We start from the raw sequence: 13057 nt of genomic DNA, 5'->3' as shown, positions 1-13057 counted from the left end.
ATTCTATGCCAGGAACTCCAAGGTTTAGGTCTTTCAACAGTGCCTGTCACTGAGTCGTAGCTTAGATGCCCCAACAGGGGGAGAAGGGGGAGGACAGCATGCTGGGCGTCCTTCCTCTTCGTCTCTGGCAGCAGCGGCAGCCTGGTCTGGGTTTAGGAGAAGGCCAAAGAGGGGTGTTAACTGGTGACAGCAGGAAGAGAAATGCCCTCACCCTTTAAAGTCATTTTCTCTTTGCTATGCAGCCTCCTCTGCATGAGCCTCTACTTCTGCAGCAGCCCTGCTGCTGAGCAGAGAGTGTAGTAGAGCAAAGATATGCTGGGTACCCTTCTTGCGGTTTCTCCTCCCATCTTTCTTTCCTACCCTCCATTCTAAAATCACACTGCACTCCAGCTCATTCAAGGGTAAACACAGCTATTGCATATTTAATGCAAATAATGTGGTTGTGCGGGGAACACCTGTTAAGAGGAGGAGAGAAAGGCAGAGCCTGCCCCCCAGGCGGGGATGCGTCCCTGCTGGGGGGTTGGGACTGTGCTATCCACAATGTCTGCAACAGGATGGTAGGTATGGCAGGGGGTAGAGTCTGCAATGAACAGACCAGACCAACCGGTGGTAGTGTTCAGGAAGAGATTGGGGAAGGGGATGCCATCTGAGGGGTGAGAGAAAGCAGCAAGGACCAGGCCAGACTGTTTCCTCCCAGTTTAACCTTCAGGAACATATGCACTATTTTCCTCTCTTTCCCCTCAAGGACACTGGAGAGCACATGGTCAAACTAAGCACAGCCAGGGAGAAGGAAGAGCTGCCCACAATTACCGACTAGATTTTTGTTTTTCAAAGCCATATCTCAGCTTGCTGGGTCCATGTAAGTGGAGACTGGATCAATACTGCACACAGAACCACCACTATGGAGCAGATGGGGGCCGGCAATCACTGTCCATATCCCAATGCTAGGCCAATTGCCCTATGTATCCATACTCAGCAATAACCATTGGCTCACCTGTAGCCTACCCTACCCCACCATTTACTGACCACCACCACACTCCTGCCACCTATCTTCCCTTGCTAATTGGCCCAGTACTCAATATTGCTAGGTCCCCCACCAAAACCTAAGCAGCAATTTCTGGCCCATCCCTCTAGGTACTCACATCTTTACTGTATTACCGATAGCTAACACCGCCACTTAGCTCTATATAAGAGCTTTTCATCCTGAGGCCTCAAAATGCTTTACAAACGAGGTCACTCTCATTGTGGCCATTTTATAGATGGGGAAACAAAGGCACGAAAAGATGAAGTGACTTACCCAATGACTGATGCAGAAACAGGACACAAGTCCCCAGAGTCTCAAATCAGTATTCTGTGCTTCATATCATGTTGCCTCAATAACGTAGCACCCACCCAACCAACGTAGCTCCTGCTCCAACCAACTTTTACTCTGCCCTCTAGAGATGCTGTGTGGGGAGGAGCGGGAGGTATAAACTAAAATTAAATGTGTCATTAAAAATCAATTTAATCTTATTATGGGACCACAAAAACTAATAGGCCTTAATCATAAATATGGTTATTGCATGGTGTCACTGTGGAGCAGAGTTAAGGTAGTATGAAATGTACATGTAAGGCATCCAAACCTTAACATGTCTGGATTTCTTCTAAATAACCTTAACTCTGAATTTCCTGTGTTTGTAATGCTTGGGTTTGGGTAATTACAGAATCCCTTGTTACAGCATATCTGGCCTACTGGTTAGAGTACTGGACTAGGATTCAAGATACTTGGGTTCCATTCCCAGCTTAAGCCACTGGCCTGCTGAGTGACCTTGGACAAGTCACTTCATTTACCCATGCCTCAGTTTTCCCATCTGTAAAGCGCTTTGAAATCTGCTGCTGAAAAATGCTATACAAGAGCAAGGCCTTATTACTATTACAAGGAAAAGCTTTGTTGGTTTAGCAGCATCAAGCAGGGCTGTAGAAACCATAACCACATATCCCAAACCTAGAACCAAAGGGAAACAAAGCTACCCAGAATGCATTTCAAAAGGCCAGGTGGGTGAGGAATCTTGTATTGGACCAACTTCTATTGGTAAGAGACAAGCAGATCTTAAGAACTGTGTGCCTCAAAAGCTTGTCTCTCCCCAATATCCTAGGGCCAACACTGCATAATTTCAAAAGGCACACACCTAACCACACCACACTCCAAGGCCCCTAATCCTGCAAACACTTATGCACATGCTTAAGTTTATATCCGTGAATGTTTCCATTGGATTCAGTATCACTGTTGTGTAAAGTTAAGCAGCTGCTTCCATGTTTGCAGAATGGGGACCCAAGTTAGGTACAAATTCACCGGTCCCCTGCCTGGCCACTCAGCTTTTTCCCAGTCTGAGCACACAACTATATGATCAGATTTTCAAAAGAGAAAAAGCCTATAATGACCTTTGAAAATGCCGAAGATAAAATGTGCAAAGATATCCACCATGTCTACAGGTTTAGCTGCAGGAGGAAGGAGTTATGGAAACCCACTTCCACACTACCTAGGGAAGAATGATTTAGCAGAATGGGATTTTGTTAGGATTTACTCTCAGTTTCATAAGGATTTGTTTCTTATGCGAATGGGGTGAAGGGAGAAGGCTGAAGTGAGGCATCTTCTTGCAGTGGGAGAAAAGAAGGGATTCAAGAGTTGTTTTCACTTGAAGAGATGGTGCAGCAAGATGTGGGAGTGGAGAGACGCAGGGTTATTCCCCAGAGAGGTGATTATTTTGCCCTTTGGGCAGGGAAAGTGCCTTGCTCTCAGTGAGGGAGCAATGTGGATTTTACTGCTGGGAGAAAAGGGTAGTTTTGCCACCTGGCTGACTCCCGCCCACAGGAACCCAAGTAACTTGCACCGAAATGAGACTGGTGAGATAATAGCTTTGGCCCAACTTCTGTTATGAAAGGCAAGCTTTCAAGCTTACACAGAGCTAGAGTGACCAGACAGCAAGTGTGAAAAATCGGAACAGGGGGTTGGGGGGTAATAGGAGCCAATATAAGAAAAAGACCCAAAAATCGGGACTATCCCTATAAAAGTTGGGACATCTGGTCACCCTACACAGAGCTCTTCTCCAGATCTGCAAATAACTTACATTACACTCCAAGTCTGAAAGGACTGAGGGGAGAGGGGAGCAGGCTCTGGTGGAACCTCATAAACTGCTAGAACGAGCACTGCTTAGAAGATGAAAGTATGCAAAATGCCCTTAAGTAGTTACCATTCATGGACTGCTGCGGCAAACAGGCAGGGCTGGCTCTCATCTGTCTGGCAGGCCTAGAGCAGGAAGGGGCAGCTGCTCAGAAGACTGGCACCATGCCCACACCACACAAAGCAGGTAAGAGAAAAACAAAGGGGACCAATCAGAGCCACCACAGTGCAAAAGGCCACAAGCTATGTGTGCTCTGTTCAGTCTCCCAGGAAAAATTAGGGAGACACAGGGCCTGATTCTCAGTGACACTGGGGCATTTTACACCACTCCAGCAGCGTAATGTAGCCTCAGAGTGGCTAGAAATGCCGCTCTCCCCTCTCCCCCCACGAGAATGTCCCTTGCACCCCAGTCAGTGTAAAGCTAACATACGGGCTCTACATTAGCCCAAGGAGCATCATGTCTGCAGCACACTGCACTGTGACTGTTCCCAGATTCTCTGCCTCCTGGACCCAGAAGGGTCCATGGGAAGCAGAGCATATGTTTTGGAACAGGACAGAAGCAGCTCTAAATTACACCAGGGAACAGGCAAGTCTGCGTAGCCCCAGAATACAGTGTGTGCAAAAGTGGCTTTAAAAACCATCTTTGCTCCCCATTCCTGTCCCAAACACAGGAACGGCATATCTGAGAACCAGGCCCACAGATGTATGCATTTGGTTCTCTGAGCACAGAGTTTTTATTTATGTAGGTTTATTAAAAATGCCTATCCATGCTCCAGGCATCAAAGCAGGGAGGTGGCAACGAGTAATTAGATCAGCAGAAAACCACCAAGGAACCCAGTTCTCCTCTTGCTTATGCCAGTTTTACACCTATGTAATACAGTGGACTTACTCCTAGCTTATGCCAGTCTCAGCAGAGTCAGGTGTATTGGCTCAGCTGGGCAGAACTGTTCAGGCTTCAGTTTCCAATTCAGCACAGAACAGCTGGGTAGGTGCAGGATTCACAGCTCTAGAAGGTCTGAGTCTGTCATGGATGGGCAGACAGGATGTTGGGGATGCAATAGGACTGCATGTAACAGGAGAGAGATCACTGTTGGATGTTAAATATCCAGGCTAGGTCACTGGGACTAGGTATTGTTCCTTTGGCTGATGCACACACAACCATTAGTAGCAGAAACCCGAACAACATTCTGATCAATGCAATAGAAAACTATGATGTAGTAAATAAGCCATTTCTCCAGACCCATTCTTTTTTTGATGATGCAGGAAAATAGGATTTTTGCCTCCTCACTGAAAATAGAGGAAATCCACCCCATTGGCTTGTCCCATCAGAAAGCAAACATCCCTCAGGGAAAAAGCACGTCTCCCAAAGAATAAAGTATGAAATTGGGGAAAATACAATGTGTTTCATTACAGCTGGCATTCTGGAGCCTCTGTGAGGATGGCAGCCAACGTAGTGATTGCTTATCAATCACCATATGAACTAGACAAGTAATGGCAAGGAGGCTGAAGAAAGAGCCTTTCACTCCTAGTGCATTGGTTCAAATTCATCCCAGAAACCGTACCATCTGAAGTCTGTGTGGCATGTGTTTGGTGGCTCTCAGTTCCATTCCTACAGGATAAAAGTCTGCGCCACAAACACAACTGCAGACACTAATTAGCCTCCAGGCATAGGTGCTGGAAATAAGAGTGCAGGGGGTGCTCCTGCACCCTCTGGCTTGAAGTGGTTTCCATTATATACAGGGCTTACAGCAGAGGTGGGCAAACTATGGCCCGCGGGCCACATCTGGCTCACGGGACTACCCTGCCCCGTCCTTCAGCTCCTGGCCAGGGAGGCTAGCCCCCGGCCCCTCCCCTACTCTCCCCCCTCCCCCGCAGCCATGCCACCGCACGGGCAGCACTGCTTGTGCCCACCCACCTCCCAGGCTTTCCAATAAGCCAGTCCTGCCACTCTGAGTGGCATGGTAAAGGGACCGGGGGCAAGGAGGGGGGGTTTAAATAAGGGGCAGGGGTCTTGGGGGGCAGTCAGGGGATGGGGAGCAGGGGGCAGTTTGATAGGTGTGGGAGTTCCGGGGGGTGGGGGTGTGGATAGGGGTAGAGGCAGTCAGGAGATCGGCGGGGGGGGGGTTGGATAGGGGGTGGGGTCCCAGGGAGCAGTTAGGGGTGGGGGGGTCCCGGGAGGGGGCGGTCAAGGAACAAGGAGCAGGGGGGTTTGGATGGATAGGAGGTTCTCAGGGGAGCAGTCAGGGGGTGGGAAGTGGAAGGGGGCAGATGGGGCAGGGGTCAGCCTGTTTGGGGAGGTACAGCCTTCCCTAGCCGGCCCTCCATACAGTTTTGCAACCCTGATGTGGCCCTCAGGCGAAAAAGCTTGCCCATCCTGGTTTGCCATTTGGTTCAATGGCTCTCAGCACCCCCACTATACAAAATTGTTCCAGCTCCCCTGCCTCCATGTTAATTGTCTCAGCAGCAAAAAATCAAGAACTGGCTGGCACGTGGAGACTAAACTCCATGCTCACTCCTAAAGGGGTGTAGTGGTTAGGCATACCAGCAGCAGAAAGCATAGAGGAAGCTTGCCATGCTGCTGCCTATTCCGTTATGTACAGAAGACTCCAGTCTCCAGGGGCCAAGAATCTATCAGACTTCTTTCACCAGCATTAAACCACTTAAATTTGGGAACTAAACTCATAAACCTCTGAAACCTGATCTAACAGAGGTTTAAAAAAAAAGAAGAGGGGGAGGGTTCCTGTCGTTAGCTATCAGGCGCTGACTTATCCAAGCAGCCCACACGGACTGGGGATGGGAGGGGTAAACCAGGGCACAACTTGTCTCTCAAACTCTTGTAATTGTTCAGTCAGGAGCACAGTAGGATGGCAATGTGATTTACAAACCCTTTCAGAGATTCTTTTCCTCCCAGCAGGCTGGACACCAGCAGCAGGAGGTTAAAAAGAATGCCAATTATAGTTAAAAAGCTTTATTTTCAGTTCTACCCATGGTAAGAAAGAAGAGCTCCCAGTTCTTAGCCTGTGAACTCTGAGAATGCTGCAGAACAGAAGGCTGGCTTTGACTCTGTTTTTTGGTCTCGTTAGCCTGATTCCCATTCCATTCTTTAATGATCCGAGTTGCTTGACACCCCGGGGGGGAAGCCGGGGGTGGGGGGGGAGGAGAGTAAGATTTGACTGGACTACCTGCCTCTTGAGATGTCATCATCTAGTTTCCATAGGGCAATATGTCTGACATCTCATGCTGCCACCAAGAGGATTCTGTCTCGGAGCATGTCTAGACTGCAATCATCGGGTCTGAGTGCAGCTCATGTAGACATACCCGAGCTAGCTTTAAATTTTGCTAGCTCAGGTACCAGACGTGTGAAGCTGCAGCAGCATGCACTTCAACTCAGGCTAGGCCAGCAACTAACTACCCAGGGTTCTAGGTGGGCTTGTGCAGCCTGTACTGAAGTGTGCATTGCTGCAGCTTCACTACTCTGGGACCTGAGCTAAGGAGATTAAAGCTAGCTCAGGTAGCTCTGCTCGAGCTGCAGTTGCACTCCTGCTTGCACTGTGAACGTAGGCTTGGCTACATTTCTCTGAAGTAGATTTGGTGTTGACAGAAGGTGCTGAGTTGACAGGCCTGTGGATTGAAGTTCTCTATGCACTATGGCTCAGGCAGTGGTGGTTTCCCCACACACAACACCCGTTGACAAGTGGCCTCATCTCAGTTCTGAAGGAGTTTGTATGGGATATGCAAATAGGCCCAGATTTTCAAAGATACTGAGGCACCTAGAAATACAGCTTGGTGCCTGGTGGGATTTTCAAAAGCATCAAAGCAGGTTAGGTACCTAATCCCACTCGGCACTATCTTTAGGTGCTTCAATATATGTATCGATATATCTTTAGGTGCTTCGTTACCTTTGAAAACTTGGCCCATAGCCTCTGTGGTCCATTCAGTTCCTCCTTGGCCTCTCTGCTAAGACAGCCAGCAACAGAACCAATTAGTGCCAGTTGCATAGTGGTGGACTTTTCTTTACCTGATACCTGCCCACTAGGAATTGGCCTGAGACCACTTCATTTCACAGGGGTCACCATGTGGCCATGGGGATGACTTTCTGGCACTCCCAACCAGAGCTGAAGAACCACCAATAACCTGGAAGCAGAAGGAACTATATCCTATTAATAAACCCTTCAGTCATGAGTTTAATGAGGACACAGCAGAGGAATCAAGCAAATGGTATTGACCTGCTGCTGTCATTTACATGGGACATGCCTTGCAGTCATTCACTTGCAGTGGCACCTGGAGGCCTCAGCCAGATCAGTGCCATTGTGCTAGGCAAATTCTATCCTTGTATTTAATATTTTCCATTTGAAACTTGGTTTCTTATATTTATGCAATGGAGGGTGTTGTGTGTGGACCAGGACTAGGATTGAACTAAATGATAATTTTTTATGTTATTTTGCTTTCAGGAAGGAGGCTGGGGGTGAACTACCAAATGCAAATCAGTTCTGCAGCATGTTGAAGCAGAGCCTGGGCAGTCTTAATTGAGGGCTTGCTCAACTCCATGCAGGGGGATTTGAGAGATTCCTTACTTTTTTCTAAATCCCTTCAGGGAAAGCAGCTGTTATCTGTAATCAGATACTAGTTGTCCTTACAAAGCTACTACTGCTACCTGAAGCTCAGAGCACTTTAAACAAACAACTTCAAAATATCCCTGGCTAATGTTATTATAATACTAATTTTGTAGTTGGTAAATTGAGGCACTGAGCAATTAAATGACTTTCCCCAAGGCTACCTACTAAGTCAGTGGCAGAGCACATTAGAATATCCTGCTTTAACCACTGACTACACTTCTACATTTATGCAATAAATTCATCTACAGTTACTGATTGAAACTACACTTTGACCCATGATTTTCCATGAGTGCAGCTCCACTGGTGATCGTGTAAGCCGGTCTCAGATTTTTTTTTTAAATCACCATGCAATGAGATGAGTGTGTTAAAAGCCTTTACACCTTGTCTACACTACTCTTTCACCTTTCCTTTTCCTGGCAGAGCCACGCTGCTAGTGACCAACTCAAGCACCCAATGCAACATATATCCCAGTTTTATGAGTGCCAGCACTCATCCAGAATGTTACCAGCTCCATTTTGGGAGCTACAAGCAGCACATAGCTGGGATGCCTTATTTGTTGAGTGTGGCACTCTATCTAGGCTTCCATACCATACCTATCACCATGGTATTTGAGCACTTGTCCCAGTGTTAACAGCAACATTAAATAAAGCATACTAACCAATGTAAGGTTAGATGTCTACTAGAGACTGTGGCATATACATGACACCCATATGGCACAGAATGGACCCTTTTGCTACCAGGCTGGTGTGATCCATAGTGTGAGAGCGCAATAAAATCCAATTAACACTTTTGTAGAAGAACTTTCCTCAGCTCTGTAGGTGAGAGAAAACTGAGAAATTAAGATGCATTTTTTTTTCTTTTTGAGGGAAGGCTTGAGACCTGGTAAATGTTTGGCCACTTGGATGGTTTTAGATGCTGCATTCTTGTGATGAGTAGCTGGCCATATTTCCTATATAAATTGAAGTTAGAACCACTTGGAAACTGGTTCTCAACTAACTTTAGTTAGTCTCCTGGAAAACACATGTTCAGCAGGTCTCCCTCTTTGACTCCACTCTGTCTAGCTATTAAAATAGCTTCTCACTCCAGCCCTGGCCCAAGTCCACTGGGTGTCTCAATGACTTAGAATAAATGTGTTTATATGAGAGATTTGCATCACGTAGGGGTAAGGAGCCTCTGACCACTTCTGACTGAAAAAAAAATCTCGAGCACGGGGAAAAAAAGTCACTGTTAGTTCAGTTCTGTGCTTATCTCTCAGAGATCAAGTTCCCAAGCATCTGCCAAAGCTTGTTTCAGTTCCTGTTACACCCAGAGGTTGTACTGACACTGGGAAACCACCCAGATCTGTTCACAATATACTTAGACGTTTCAAAGTGCTTTTAAAAGGTGGATAAAATATATTATCCCTTTTGAATTGATATGGGAACTGAGGGACACAGCCAAATGGTGGAAGCAATGGGAACAGAAGCCACAGTTCACTCACAGGCCACTTCATGGTAGTGTGTCACCAGGTGAGACTTGCCACACGATTCTTGGGAGGCAGCAGAAAACGGAGCTTCAGCCAGAACCACACACAGCTGACTGCAGCTGGCTGAATGGTGCTGCTACAAGACCCAGAAATGGCAGGAAGGAGAAGAGGAGAAGTAAATATATAGTTTTGTTCCTCTTTAGTGCCTTCCATCCAAGGTTACCAAAGCACTTAATCAATATTAGTTAAGTCAGTCTCCCAACCACCCCACTGTAACGTGGGGATGTATTATTTCCACATTATCAGTGGGAGAAACAGACCCACAAAAGGGGCATGACTTATGTAGGATCATACAAGATCATAGAATATAGGTCTGGAAGGGACCTCAAAAGGTCATCAAGTCCAGCCCCTCTCCCCCCATTCTGAAGCAGGACAAAGAAACCTAGACCATCCCTGACAGATGTTTGTCCAACCTGTTCTTAAAAATCTCCAAGGATGAGGATTGCACAAACTCCCTGGAAGCCTATTCCCTTGATAGTGCTCTCCCTTGATATTGTAGTGCCCTACACAGCCCCCCACCCACCACCACCCTTGGGAGGAGCAGGGACTGATCCCAGGCCTCCATGGGGGAAGCGGGTGCAGCCAAGATCTGTGTGGGGTAGGGGGAAACTGCTCCCCAGCACAAGCTGGCAGAGCAGAGTGGGTAGGAGCCGGGTCGCTCCACTTCCTGCTGCCTGATGATTGGAGGCGGGCCCAACCCTGCACTCATGGGGCGATGGGAAATGGAGTGACCTGACCCCAGCCTGCTCTGCTCTGCTCCCCTGGCTCCCAGCCTTGGGGGGCAGGGGGGAGCTGCCCCCCAGCACTCACCGGTAGCACGGAGCAGGCTGAGTCGCTCCACTTCCCGCCACCTGGTGAGTACAGGGCGCGCCTGACCCCTGCTGCAGTCCCCTGGAACATAGCTCAGGGGAAGGGGTAGAGTGGGGGCGGGGACTGGGGCAGAGCAGGGGCTTTGGGGAAGGGGTGGAGTGGGGGCAGAGCTGGGGCAGAGCAGTGGTGGGAAGAGGTGGGGTGGAGGTGAAGGTTAAGGGGAAGGGGTGGAGTGGGTGTGGGACAGGAGCGGGGGCAGCCTTCCTGGCTGGCTCAGCTGGCTGGGGGATCAGGCTGGCTGTTGGAGCAGCAAGCAGCTGCATAGGGCACCAGGAAATTTGGGGCAATTTGGCAAGGCCCTGATTCGAGAGTTTAACCACCCTTCATCATTAGAAAGATTTTCCTAATATGTAACCTAAAATCTCTCTTGCTGCAGGTTAAGTCCATTACTACTTCTCCTATCTTCAGTGGACATGGAGAACAATTGATACCCATCTTCTTTATAACAGCTCTTAATATATTTGTGAACTGTTATCAGGTCACCCCCTCAGTCTTCTTTTCTCAAGATTAAACATGCCCAGTTATTTTAACCTTTCCTCATAGTTCAGCTTTGTAAACCTTTTATCATTTTTGTTGCTCTCCTCTGGATGCTCTCCAATTTGTCCACATCTCTCCTATAAGTGTGGCATCCAGAACGGGACACAATGATCCAGAGGCGGCCTCACCAGTGCCAAGTAGAGTAGGACAATTACCTCCTGTATCTGACATTTGACACTCCTGTTAATACACCCCCAGAATGATAGACTCTTTTGCAGCTACATCACATTGTTGATTTGTATTCAGTTTGTGATCCACCATAGCCCTCCCGATCCTTTCCTGCAGTACTACCATCTAGTCAGTTACACCCCATTTTGTAGTTGGGAATTTGCACCCAGTATTGCACCCAGGATGACCCGTGGGACCCTGCTAGATACACACTCCCAGTTTGACAGTGAACCATTGAAAACTACTCTTTGAGCATGGTCTTTCAATCAGTTGTGTACACACCTTATAGTAATTTCATTTAGAGCACATTTCCCTAGTTTGCTCATGAGACGGTCACATGGGACTACATCAAAAGCCTTACTAAAAATCACGATGTCTCATGGTTACTGCTTCCCCCCACATCCAGTAGGCCAATAACCCTGTCAAAGAAGGAAATTAGGTTGGTTTGGCATGATTTGTTATGGCAAATCCATGCTGGCTATTCCTTATAACCCTATTATTCTCCAGGTGCTTGCAAATTCATTGTTTAATTATTTATTCCAGTATCTTTCCAGGTATTGAAGTTAGGTTGACCAGTCTGTAATTCCCCAGGTCCTCTTTGTTCCCCTTTTTAATGGCAGATACAATGTTTGCCCTTCTCCAGTCCTCTGGGACTTCACCCATCCTCCATAAGTTATTAAAGATAATTAGTAAAAGTTCCAGGATTACTTCAGCTAGTTCCTGAAGTACCCTAAAATAAATTTCATCAGGCCCTGAGGACTTGAATACATTTAACTTATCTAAATATTCTTTAACCAGTTCTTTCCCTGTTTTGGATTGAATTCCTTTCCCCTTGTTAATATTAATTGTGTGGAGTATCTAGTCACCATTAACCTTTTTAGTGAAGACAAAAGAAAAATATGCATTAAACATCCCAGCCTCCTTAACGTCATCAGCTCTCCTTTCCAGCTAAATACAGGACCTGCACTCTCCGTCATCTTTCTCTTGCCCCTAATGCATTTAGAGAACTTCTTCATATTGCCCTTTATATCCTTTGGCAGGTGCCTTAACCTTTCTGATTTTGTCCCTACATGCTTGTGCTATTCTTTTGTACTCCTCCTTAGCAATTTTTCCATGTTTCCACTTTTTGTAGGACTCCCTTTTGATTTTCAGGTCATGAAAAAGCTCGTGACGAGCCATACTGACCTCATACTAGTCTTCCTATCTCTCTTTCACATTGGGATAGTTTGCAGTTGTGCCTTTAATATTGTCTGCTTGAGAAACTGCCAGCTCTCCTGAACTCCTTTTTCCCCATCGTTTTTCTTCCCACCGGACCTTACCTACTAGTTCTGTTAAAGTCTGCCTTTGTGAAGTCTATTATCCTTATTCTGCTGCTCTCACACCTGCCTTTTCTTAGAACGTAATATAGATTTCATGATTATCTCTTCACATAATTTACCTTCCACCTTCAGATTTTCTGCCAATTCCTTCCTGTTGGTCAGAATCAAGTCTAAAATGGCTGTCCCCCTAGTTACTTCATCCACTTTGAGACAAAAAATTGTTCCCCATACATCACATTCTGCTGGAATGTTTGTGTTTTCCTGCATTATTTCTCTGAAAGATGTCTAGGTAGTTAAAGTCCAGCATTACTACCAGGTCTTGTGTTTTCAATATTTCTGTTGTGTATTCTCAGAATGACTCATTCACAGCCTCTTTGATTTGGTGGTCTGTGGTAAACTTCTACCATGACATCACTTCTATTTTTTGCCACTTTTATTTTTATCCTGTTAATACAGAGACTTTCAACTGGTCTGCTTCTCACCTCCTCTGAGATAGTGGAAGGGACAGGAATAGAACCCAAGAGTCCTGGGTCCCAACAGTGCTTTAGACCATCCTTCTTCCCATGTGCTATGGACCCTGGGAATCTTAGTTCCCAAGTACTTCAGATTGTGTCATGACTCCACTCCACCTCAGGTCCTGTCTACACTATAGTTATAACCAAGGAAGTCGTGTTTATGATACAGAGAGCCTACAGCCTTAGCCTGGTTAGCATGACATAATGAGGAACACTACACTGCATTATTGCTTATAACTGGGTTGTGGACTATAGCTTATAACCAGGGCATCTGTTTGTTATATTTACACTGCAGACAGGGCCTCAGCACACATGGACAGGGACTCGGAGCTGAAGACTTTTTTTTG

Source organism: Dermochelys coriacea, chromosome 1 (genome assembly GCF_009764565.3).
Source record: "Dermochelys coriacea isolate rDerCor1 chromosome 1, rDerCor1.pri.v4, whole genome shotgun sequence".
NCBI lineage: Eukaryota > Metazoa > Chordata > Testudines > Dermochelyidae > Dermochelys > Dermochelys coriacea.
Note: the sequence above shows the minus strand (reverse complement) of the source record.